At 51.5% G+C, this 12387-nt stretch overlaps 1 pseudogene; it reads left to right on the top strand.

Annotated features, from left to right (window-relative positions):
* Positions 1-752: 752 nt before the first annotated feature.
* The window catches only part of LOC143639814 (protein transport protein Sec61 subunit alpha-like), a 198715-nt pseudogene continuing 187080 nt past the window's right edge, over positions 753-12387 (top strand).

Below are 12387 nucleotides of genomic sequence, written 5' to 3'. Positions count from 1 at the left end.
ATTATACACTGTTTGACTCAATTATCATTATCTAGATACAGCAGTCAGCCAATAAGGAATCCTTACCATCTTAATGGCTTGGTGGCATTGCCTCACAAACCACTTTTCCTGGCAAATTGCCAGGTGACATCCTGACTTGATTTGATGTCCCCAACATCTCCTCCTATTTGTTTTATTAAATGCCAAGTATGTGGTTTGGGTACCATGCCTTTTTTAGGTTGTCCAACACTACATATGTTCCTTACCTGTCATTGGATAGTCTGACCTCAAATGATGATCGTTATTTGTAATTGTAATTACAATCCAATTGTAATGGTATCTTAACCGTCTTTGACTACCAGCCCAATATATTTAGTGGCCATAGTGGTTTACTATAAACAACCTGCCACAAACAGAAGGAGGATGATACAAAATGTCACAATACCAAGCCATTGAAAACTCCAAGAAAGAAGCCCTTGGGTAAATTGTAACACCGATGACACCATCACCAAAGATACTCTGGTACTATTACAATTTGTTCTATCAGTAGATTAGTTCATAAAGCATATAAGTGATACATAGTCCAGGCAAGTTCTGTAAGCAGCTGAAAGCATAGAAATCCATTATTATGTCTATTTCTTCTAAAAGTAAATGAACTCTTGAATGAGCATTACTTGTTGAGTTACATTTTTTATTGATGCATCAGTTTATGCAGTTTGTGTGATTGCCATCACAGAAGCTGTAGTAGCAGCAGCAGAAACAGCAATAGCTTGATGATGGTAACTGCAATTCTGAAGTCTCATTAGGTTTTCAGTAATACTGCAAATTCTTCTATTTTCTCCTTAAGGTAAGAATCCTGGCAATAATGGCTAAATAAAATTGAGTAGAATTCCAGAAGGCAGTAAGAAAACAATTTTCTGAAGACTGGGGGTGGGATTCAGTGGCCGAGGGCCCCTGGGTTCCATTTCTGGTTAAAAAAAAAAAATCCAGACAGTGACCCCGTGACTGTTGGTGCCGTAGTCAGCTGACTGAGTCTCCTTGCTGATTCTGTTCTCCTGGCTCTGCTTTGGCCAGGAGGAGGCCCAAGACCCAGTGGAGTCAAGCCCCTTGGAGTCCAGCCTCTTCCCTTTTCATTTCTGTCCTCCTTTGCCAAAAGCCATGAAATTGGAGGGCACCATCACTGCACTCCTCCATCTCTGGGCCATGCACACAGTCTGAACCCTTGGAGAGGCTTTCTCTGGCCAGAATCTCCCCGACCACATGAACCTCATGGCCTCCATCTTTGTTTTTGCTGTGGTCATCCACTTCTAGGTGTGTCCAGCATGAACACAGGAATCTGCATTTCTTTTTCTTTCTTTTTTGGTACAAGGGATGGAACACAGGGGCACTTAACCCCCGAGCCCCATCCCCAGCCCTTTTTATATTTTATTTAGAGACAGAGTCTTGCTGAGTTACTGAGGCTGGCCTGCAATTTGCAGTCCTCCTTTCTCAGCCTCCAGAGCAGAACTGCTGGTGATGACAGACCTGTGATACTGTCTCTGGCTTCAGGATAATTGCTTTTTTCTTTTTTTTTTCTGTTTAGATATGAGTGGCCATAGAGTGGACTTCAGTACATTTTGAAATCAGTTTTTCTGTTTTTATTTTTTTTCTGTGTTTGCCCCAAGCACCGTGGGAGTGAGGGAAAGGGCAGGTGCTCTTCAGCACTGTCAGAAGTTGGGTCCCCAGAGCTGGTGCCCCCTCTCATGTCTCTGGACCATAGAGGGCATTGAGCCACTGAACAGTGCCCTATTTTGTGTCCTCAGGGCTTCAATGTGGACCTGCCCATAAAAACTGCCTGCTACCTTGCCCAGTACCACCCCTACCCCATTGAGCTCTTTTTCACCTCCAAAGTCCCAATAGTTCTACAGTCTGCCCTTATCCCCACCTCTACATCATCTCCCAGATGCTGTCGGCCCACTTCAGCGGGTACCTGCTCATCAGCCTGTTGGGCAAATGTTTCCAAGGAGCCTCTCTTTGCCTCAGAGTGGGTGGTGCTTCTCAGCATCTGTGCATCTTGATCCTGACCAAGTGTCTCACCCACAGATCTCCTCTCCTGTGTCCTTTCCCAAATTCTGTCCTTTCACAAATTTTTATGTAACATGGACTGAACCCAGGGACCCTTGACCGCTGAGCCTTGTTCCAGCCCTATTTATAGCCAGGGTCTCACTAAGATTTTTAGGGCCTTTCTAAGTTGCCGAGGCTGGCCTCTGTCTTGCCATCCTCATGCCTCAGCCTCCTGAGCTGTGGGGTGACAGACATGTGTCATTGTGCCCGGCTGCAATCAGTCTTTGATCTGCTCTGGGTTCATCTTGAAGCTCAGGTTCAGTAGACACAGCGTACCAGACCTTCTGTTCCTTCTTCCCAGGACACTTCTGGAGGCCCCACCTGCACCTACCCAGTTGGTGGCCTGTGTTACTACCTGTGTTACTACCTGTGTTACTACCTGTTACTACCTGGCTCCATGTCATGCAGTAGTGTACATCATGTTCATGCTGGGCTCCTGTGCCTTCTTTTCTAAGACCTGGGTCGAGGTCTTGGGCTTCTCTGCCAAAGATGTAAGTATGAATAAATGTTCTTAAAGTTTGACTTGGCTTGTTGCTTTGTCACTCTGGTGGTTTGTGATATGCAGATGGTCCACCCACCTTGGTGAGACAATTCAGAGAATTAAGGACAGATGGATGGAGCTCAGCCATCAGTAGCAGGACTGGGATCTTGAAGCCAGAGTGTAAAATCACACCTTGTCTGGTCTTCTCCATACTGCACCTTGTTGGACAAGGGACACTTAACCCCTGAGCCACCTCCCAGCCCTTGTTAGATTTCATCTGGAGACAGGGTCTTGCTGAGATGCTCAGGGCCTTGTTAAGTGGCTGAGGCTGGCCTCCAACTTGCAATCCTCCTGCTTCAGCCTCCCAAGCCGCTAGAATGACAGGGGTGCACACGCGACCCTTTGGGCATTTTTAATGTCTCTTTAAAGATGTAGAGCTGCAGAAAGATCCCTTTAAGTGTCCAGCAGCTCGAGATCTTTCCCTCTGAACCCAGCTCTAAGCCCATTCTCTGCTTTGGGCATCATGCAGGTGGTCAAACAGCTGAAGGAACAGCAGACGGTGATGCTGGGCAATAGGGAGATGTCCATGGTGCAGGAACTCAATCAGCCAGTGCAGTACCTGCCCCCAGTCAGCAGCTGCAGCTCCCCAGCCTCGGGCACCAGTTGGACTTGGGATCTCTCCATTGTCCATGGGTCTCATTCTCAGATCACAGGGTAGGCAAAATCCCTGTGTCATTGAATATTCATAAAACTGCTAAGTGCTAAATACAGGGAATATGGGAAAAGATGGCTGCCGCCCTCAGCAGGGAGCGAGGAGCACACAGCCTGGTGACCCAGTATGGGGCTCTGTAGGGACAGTTCTGGCTGCAGGGGATCCAGCTGGTGGGATGCTGCCCTAGGCATCTGGGAGCAGGTGCCCAAGCTATGAGCACAGAATGGGGCTCCAGATGGACCTGAGCTAAAGCGCTAGGCTCTGTGGGTCATGCCTGGAGGCCAAGGCAGGAGGAAGGCAAGGTGGAGTCCAACCTCAGCAACTTAGTGAGGTGCTAAGCAACTCAGTGAGACCCTGTCTCTAAATAAAATACAAAAAAAAGTCTAGGGACAGGGCTCAGGGGTGGAGCATGCCTGGGTTCTATCCCCAAGACCAACAAAAGAGTCATGGTGAATGTGGCTGAGAGGCCAGCAGAGCCAGAGGGGGCTGGTGATGTTTGAAGCGGGGAGGTCAGTTCCAGCAGACAAGGCCACAGCAGAGAGGAGGCTAGAGACCAGCTGGGCTACAGCCAGGTGGCCGGTGTGGCCATCACCTTGGGGTGGAGAGGAGAAACGGTGGGAGATGCCCCATGATGCAGGTGCCTGGGGAAGGAGGAGTACCCACTGCAACTGCACCTCCTCCTGGATTGTGGGCTGCCCCCGGCCTCACTGGTGCCCTCTGCCATTTTCTCAGCTCTTCCTCTGCCACCCGGCAGCAGCCACAATGAAAAGGGCTATGTCTACAAAGTCAGGTGGAAGCTCATGTTGTCCTGTGTGTTCTCACTTAGTGCATGCCTTTAATCTCAGTAACTTGAAAGGCTGAGAAAGGAGGATTGTAAGTTCAAGGCCAGCCTCAGCAACCTAACAAAACCCTGTCTCAAAAAAATAGGGATGGGATATGGCTCTGAGATCGGCTTCCCCTGGCTCAATCTCAAATCACTACAAATTAAAAAGAATACTCTGAACACTGGGGGAACAAGGTATTGCGTGTGTAGTTCCAAAACGCAGGACACTGGAAGTGGCATGGACAGTGCAGAGGTTGATGGGATGAAAGGGAGCACCTTATGGCATGTCTAGGGCTCAATGGAGATCCTTCAGACTTGCACTTGGTAAGTCTCAAAGTTAATGTCAGACAGACACCTTGATCTGGTTTGGTGGTCTCCAGAGAGCAGGCCTTGGGGGCTTGTTGTCAAGGACCAGAGGTCGAGGGTGGGATTGGTGGGGCAATCTCCACTAAGAACCCCTTATGTGTCTTCCTGGGTTGTGGTCCCAGGTACTGAACCCAGGTGTTCCTACCCACAAACTGTTGAGCCCTTTAGAGACAGGGCCTCGCTAAGTTGCTAAGGCTGGCCTCCACCTGGCGAGCCTCCTACCTCAGCCTCTTGAGGCACTGAAATGACAGACACAACCGACTGCACGAAGCTCGGTTCCAAGCCATCCCTCTCCCCTATGCCAGAGAACATCTTCCACAGGTGTCCCTTTCCCAGACTGCTCACCATTGGCGCCTCCCCATGCTCTGCTCCTCTGCTGATGGGGAGCAGGCGGCAAAGGAGCCTGGCGAGCTTGGCTACACCCAGGGAGGGGAGAAGTGGGCTGCGAAGGAGTGGTGGGGGGATGTGGCCAGGACCTGGGGTGGGGAGTGGGCGGTGTAGAAACAGGGGCGTGGCTACACTAAGTGGGGGAGCATGGGGGGCAGGCGGAGCGTGACTAAGCCTCTGGGGAGAGGCGTTGGCAGGACATGGGCAGAGCCAGGACAGTGCTGTGCAAGTGCATCCTAGGGGATGCTGCAGCCTCAGCTGGAGCCCCTGGAAACTGCTATGAGGCGACATTGCATCTCTGCAGCAGGTCTCCTGAGGCCCAGACTACCCAGCCAAGGTCCACACCACCTCCTCCCTGCTCACAGCTGGGACCCTCTAGGGAAGGCGCACCTGTACCCCATCCGGTGGCCAGCGCTGCTGCTGCAGGACATCCGGGACCTCTGTGGCCCCTGGCCGGTCACCCTGGGCTCAGGGCGACCACGGAGCCGCTGGTTTGCACTGACACTGCCCAGGGCACAGGTCACCTAAGGAGTCTCCCTGGTCACCTTGAGGAATGCCTTGGAGTCGGGTGGGGTATGACGGAGCCCCTGGACCCTGGCAGCTTGTTGCCACCATCATGCATCCTGAGTGGGAAAAGTTCCCGCTTAGGGTGAAGAGTTCAGGCTGCCAGCCACCAGAGCTGCCCCTAGGCTGCTGAGCGCCGGTGCAGTGGGTGTGGGATTCACCTCTGTGGTTTGGACCTAACTGAATCCAGGGGTGCTGGCCAATGGTCCACGTCCCAGCCTTTTTTGACTTTTAAGACAGGGTCTTGCTAAGTTCAGAGGCTGGTCTCAGATTTGCCATCCTCTGGCCTCAGACTCCAGCCTGGTATGACAGGTGTCCAGCTGGGATCTGGGGTTCTCCAATGGCTGGCACAGTTGCAGAGGGGTCCACAAGAGACAATGATGGTGGCCCTAGAAGCTGAGTCTGTTGCAGGCAGGGGTGGGGTTGAGAAGCCTGCCTGATTGTCACTGCGCTCCCGCTCCTAACCCTGCTGAAGTCCCTCTGGTGTTCGGGTGAGCATGGTGCAGGAGCAAAGCACTAGGGGTCCCCCTGCACATCCCCAGGCCCACATCTGCCCTGTATTCCCTGTGTTCAGCACAGCATCTCTCATTTTTCTCCCCATGGCCGCCGGTGTCCCCATTAATCACACAAGGCTGAGGGCGCAGCAGGAGGCATGATGGTGACTGTGACAGCTGGTGATGGAGAAGACAATCGATGGCCGCCCATTGACCCATCATATCATGCCACCTATTGATGACCACCTACTGCAGTGATGAGGGCGACAGAGGCCCCCTACACCTGGCCACCCTCCTGCCTTCCTCCAAGTAGGGAAGTGGCAGTTTGGTGAATCGCCCTGGGGAGGGGACAAGGCACAGTGCTGACCAATGGGTGAGTGAGGAGATGGGTGGCCACTGCCCTCCATCCCTGGCTCTGCTTCCGCAAGGCCTGGGACCGAGTAAGGCTGCTGCTCCCTCCCCTCAGTGCAGCCCTGGGGCAGTAGCCCAGAGTCTTTCTTCCACTGGGGACACTAGGTGGAGAAAGTGACTTCACCTTGTCTGTTCCTGTTCCTCTAGACTCTGAGGCCCTCTGAAGGCCTTGGGTTCTTATCCCCCAAATGAAGATTTTTCTTCTAAGCCTAGCATCTGGGAGGGGAAGATGGAACTGACCAGGGTGGTCTCCTTGTTGACAGACTGGCAAGTCCTCTTCCTAGAGGAACCCGGATTGGGGGCTCCTCTCAATCCAGTCTGCTTGGGTGGCTGATCACACATCACCTCCCAAGTCCATGGTATATGGTCACACACCTCCAGCAATAGGAGATGGAGGTCCATCTTACAGACAGGAAAACTGATGCTCAAGAAAAAAAAGGAGCCTGGCTGTGTGGGAAATACCTGTCATCCCAGCATTTGGGGAGGCTGAGGGGGGAGAATTAAAAGTTTGAGGCCTGCCTCAGAAACTTAGAGAGGTCCTGAGTAACTCAGTGAGACCCTGGCTCTAAGTAAAATATATAAAACGTTGGGGATGGGGGTTAGTGGGTAAGGGACACTGGGTTCAGTCCGTGGTGCCAAAAAAATAAAAGCCCTTCCTCTCCTGGGTTCTCACTCCCACAGTGGCCCTGGGAGCTGGCAGGAAACGGATTGATGGGCCACCCAATCCTGCACTGGGAGGCACCCCAGAGCCTCGTCTCAGCAGTGACCAATTCAACCACTTCAGGCGACCAGCACCACCCCCCCCTTTACTTAAACATCACAACCATTTTTCAGACTGGAGCTTAAATAGCGCAAAAAATGGTGGTGTTGTCATGGCCGCTACATGACGTGTCAGCGCGATAAGATGTGATAAATACTTGTTCCCACCTGGGCTGTGTCCAGTCACTTGATAAAACTGCCACTGGGAGATGAATGTGACCATCAGACCCAGCAGCCAGGGAGTCAGAAGAGATCCAGGCCACCGAACATGCCTACCCAGGGCCACCTCAGCCTATAGCCAGCTGGCCACCACTCTGAGGAGAAGAAAGGAGAAGACTACACACCCCTCTGGTCACCAGGAAACTTCTGTCTCAACTCACAGCTTGAGCCTGCTGTCACTGCAGCCTCTGGTTTGTTCCTGGGAAAGGTTGGGACCTTGGTCAGAGGAGGGGTGGGGGCATAACCTGCCAGTAGAGGTCAGATCTGAAGATGCGCAGAGAGCTCCAAATACCCAGGACTCAAGTGAGGCCAGTTTAACGCACCGAGTGAAAGGTTGCAGCCTAGGGCACTCTGGGCTCTCACTGCCAGTTGGCTTTCATTTTTTGGGGGGGCTATCAGAAATAGAACCCAGGATTAATCAACCCTAAGCCCCATCCCCAGACCTATTACGAATTATATTTAGAGACAAGGTCTCTCTGAGTTTCTTAGGGCCTGGCTAAATTGTTGAGGATGGACTCCAAATTTGATTCTCCTTCCTCAGTCTCTGGAGCTGCTGGGATGACAGGCCAGCCCCACTGCACACACCTTCTTGGAACTTTTGACAACCATGTGAGGCTCTGGGTTCAATGCCCAGTGCCAAAAAGAGGCAACTTAGAATTTTAGAGCAGTTTTAGATTTGCAGAGCAGTGTGAAAGTGGCAGAGCATTCCTGTGTGTCAACCATCCTTTTTTGTAGTTGGCACTCAGTCACCACCTGCACCCTCTGCCTTCGGTTTTACCTGATTTCCCCTTTTTTGTCATATAATCCCAGCAACGGACCTTGTTGTTTCATCTCTAGAGGCTTCTCTGGGCTGTGACCTTTTCTCCAATTGCGCTTGCTCTTGGTGACCTCAACAGTTTGATGGAGGACTTGTCAGGTGCTCTGCTTATGTCCCTCAGCTGAGCTCATGGCCTGACTGGGACCCTGGCTGTGGGGAGTCCACTGTACGCTTGTGTCTGTCAAGGCACTTGCTGTGGACACGTTCAGTTGGCATTGACCACCACCTCCTGGCTGGGTGGAGGGGACACTTCAGACCCACATAGTCCCTCCTCTCCTGTCTACCTGTGGAGGGCAGCATCATGGGCTCAGCTTCCTGGGCTGCACATTTACCTCATTGAATTGGAGCCTGCAGGTGGCTGAGCCAAGCCCCCTGTGTTGTCAGTGTGACTTGCATCACAGCTCACTGGGTGAAAACCCAGAACAACTCTCTCTGGTTTCTAAGGCTGGTCCAGCAGGGCTATTGAGAGCCTTCTGTTGGCTCCTGGTCCATTCAGCATATCTCCATTACTGACCACTTCATGGTTAGAGGGCCACTGAGTGAGTGGTGTTGGAAGCCCCTGGCAGCTGGCCATTACAGAAGGTTCCTTCCAAATAGGCTGAGCACAGGGTGCATGAGAACACAGAGGCATCCCCCAAATTGGCAGGACCTCAGCAGCCAGGGTGTGGGGTCATGGGAAAGAGTGGATGAGGAGATTGTGGGCAGAGGTGGAGGTAAAGCTCAGGATTCACCTTGACCCCCACTGTCCCCTGTGACAAGTGAGATTGTCCCAGGGCCTGACCTGAGAAAAATCTCTGCAGCGCACAGTGGGGGACACGGAGGCACCCTTCCTAGGGACAGTGCCTACAACCCACACCTTTGGTCTTGACCCCAAGCCATGTTGGAAGAAATATGTATAACAATAGTAGATAATTAAGATATGGCCAACTGGGTATGGCGGCACACACCTGATATCCCAGTGGCTTGGGAGGCTTAGACAGGAGCATCACAGTTTCGAGGTTAGCCTCTGCAACTCACCAAGGCCCTTAGCAACTCAGTGAGACCCTCTCTGAATAAAAATGTCCTTGGGTTTAATCCCAGTTATCCCTTGCCCCTAATAAAAAGTTTAAAAGAGAGAGAGAGGGAGGGAGGAAGGGAGATGAAGGGGGAGGGGTTGTTTCATCTAAATAACATTTAAGATTTTATTTAAAAACATCTCAGGGGATGGAGGATTCCATGAAAGCAATTCCAAAAGTTATAATTTGAAACCAAAAACAGCTCTTCAGACTGAACTAACCACACCACAGAGCTCATAAGAGAAGGGAGGCCTTGCCCAGGCTGTGCACACTGCTTTCCTGGGGATGCAGTCTGCATGGAGCTGCCCGGGTCCCTTCATGGACTTGTCCTGTTGGTCAGCCAGGATCTTGGCCTAGGATTTGGCATCATGAACAGCTCTCTGGTCTCCTCCTTGGGTTCTTGCTCGATGCTGTCCTTCCCGTGATCTTGGCAGCAAGTTGGCTGGAGTCAGCAGCTGCACCAAGGACCAGCAGTGGACAGTTAGGCCAGGAGTCCATTTGGGCTTGGAGGGAGTCCCCCCCAGCTGGGCCCCTTCCAGGATTTTGTTGGTTGCTGTGGAGCCAAGAAAGTACAGAGCTTCCATGACTGGGAACATCACAGTCACAGCCCCATCAGGGAGGCCACCAGTGTGACATAAGTTCTGGTTCTCACATCTTTACCATAGTCTATAAATGTCTCAAGCCAGGCACAGTGGCATCCCAAGGGCTTTGGAGGCTGAGGTAGAAGGATGGCAAGTTGGAGGCCAGTCTTGGCAACTTAACGAGGTATTGAGCAACTTAGCAAAATCCTATCTCTAAGTAAAATGCAACAGAGGGCTGGGGATGGGGCTCAGTGGAAGGGCACCTGCCTAGAACTTGCACAGCCCTGGATTTGCACCTCAGCCCCATGTCACAATACATCAACAAAATTAAGGCCCTGTGTGTCTCCAGCTCAGAGAGGTTAAAAGTCAGTGAAGCCACTATCCAGCCAAGGCAGCTTCAGCAGTAGGCTCAGCTTGACCCCAGAGACACATGGGGGCAAGGAAATGAGTCACAGGGCCTCACAGACTGTCAGAGACACCCTCCCTAGTCTGGAGAGCCAAATGTCAACATGCATCTGGACAGAAGCCAGGGGCCAGGGGAAGGGCTAGGCTGGCAAGGCCCCCACAGAGCCCAGGCACTGGTTCTGTCCATTTCCTGTCCCAAGGGTGGTGGCAGAGTTAGTGACCTGCTGCAGAGAGAGTGTCAGCTGCAGAAAAAGGAGGACCTCTCTCATCAATTTAAGTTTCACAGGACACCTCAGATGCTCAGCAGTCTAAGCCACTGTGTCCCAAGACTTGTCACACCTGGCAGCCCAGATCCACCCTGAACCCTGGGCAGCCTCCACCTAGGCCAAGGAGGCCCCCACCTCACCTCAGAGTGGTCATGGTGCTGATCTCCCCCAGGTGGTTGAGCGCCTTCTCACTGATGTGGCTGCCCCTCCATCGGGGCTCGGATCTTTATGACCCTTTAGAGGAGAAAAAACCTGATCCACAGTGAACGGGCCCCAGGCACAGTGATCAAAATTACCTGGGCCTGGTACCTCTTCGACAATGGGAATTGTTCACTCTGGCAGCTTCCTGAACCAAGTCTCAAAGATGCCTGTTTTAATTAAAGCCATAAAAACACTCCAGAGGTGAAGGCACAGGAATCAGGGACATCAAGTCCTCCTGCATCTTTCACAAGAGGTGCTGGGACAGCTGAATCGAAGCCCACCCACCTGCTGTCAAGAGGAACAGAGCCAGGGATCCAGGAAAGCCAGGCATGCTGATGCCTGCACACAGAAGAGAGTCTGTGAGACCAGCAGGGTGGGGTCCAGGTGATCAAGCCAGCATGCAACCCAGGAAGTGACACCCTATGCAGGCCACCACTGCTGCAAGGTTTCCAGCAAATCCTTTCAGCTGGGCTCAGAGAAGAGGCCTTTCATCCCAACACTTGGGAGGTCAGGACAGGAGGATCACAAGTTCAAATCCAGTCTCAGCAAAAGTGAGGAACTGAGTAGCTCAGTGAGTCCCTGTCTCTGAATCAAAGCAGAATAGGGCTGGGGACAGGCTCCAAGTCAAAGGCCCTGGTTCAGTCCCTAGTTGTTGTCAGGTCCCTGTTGTTTATTCTCGCCCTCAAACTTAACCAAAGGGGATTAAAAGTGAGAACAGGCCAGATACAGGAGAATGGAGGCTCTGGGACACTGGACAATGTCCCTGTAATCAACCCACCCTGCAGATGAGGGGACAGAGCCTCTGGGTAAGAGAAGCTGCCCAGGGTGGTGAGGGGTCCAAAGCGAAGGCAGGAGGAGACAGCAGCAGGGGCGCACCTGCTTTATCTCCTGCGGGGGAGCAGAACATGATGTAGAGGGTCATCCCATTATCCAGCAGGTCCAGGGGGATCCAGTGGAGAGTGGGAACATCCTTGGTGCCCCTGTAAAGGCCAAGAGGAGTCCTGTCACCTACGCTTATTTTAGACAAGACACTGGACACTGGGAACTGGGAAGGGGGCACTGACAGCCATAGAGAGCTAGGGACAGGTAATAAACTGACCCTCAGGTGACCTTAGAGAATCCCTGTTTTGTTGATTTTATTTGGTGCTGGGAGTCTCCACCACAGAGGCACAGATCCAGCCCTTTTAAATTTTTGTTTAAAGACAGGATCTCTGTGCTTGCTTAGGGCATTTTTGAGGTTGGCCTCGAACTCATGGTCCTCCTGATTCAGCCTCCTCAACCTCCTCAGCCTCTGGAATCACATGTGCCCACCATTGTTTCTGGCTGGACAATGATATCTTAAATATGAGGCCAAAAACACAAAAGAAAAAGTATATAAACTGTGTATGTGATGCTGGATGTGGAACTTGCTGGGCAAGCACTCTACCACTGAGCCACATACACCTCCAGCACAATCACCTGGAGCTTTAGATCAAAATTCAAAACTCATTTATGTCAAACACACTGTTCAACACTGAAAACACTACTCAAAGAATGAAAAATACTCATGAATCAAACATGAGGAAAATGTCTAGTATCCACAGTATATAAAGAGCTTCTACAATTCAATAATAAAAAGATAACATAATTAAAAAGGGCCAAGGGTACAAAGATATATTTTTACAAAGATATACAAATAGCCAGTAAAACACACATACAAAAAGACTCTCTGGACCTTGGCAAATGCAAATCAAGTTAGAGGGCACCGCACACCCACCAGAACAT

The sequence above is a fragment of the Callospermophilus lateralis genome, chromosome Y, assembly GCF_048772815.1.
Source record: "Callospermophilus lateralis isolate mCalLat2 chromosome Y, mCalLat2.hap1, whole genome shotgun sequence".
NCBI classification, from domain to species: domain Eukaryota; kingdom Metazoa; phylum Chordata; class Mammalia; order Rodentia; family Sciuridae; genus Callospermophilus; species Callospermophilus lateralis.
Note: the sequence above shows the minus strand (reverse complement) of the source record. Positions and strands in the feature narration are given on the sequence as shown.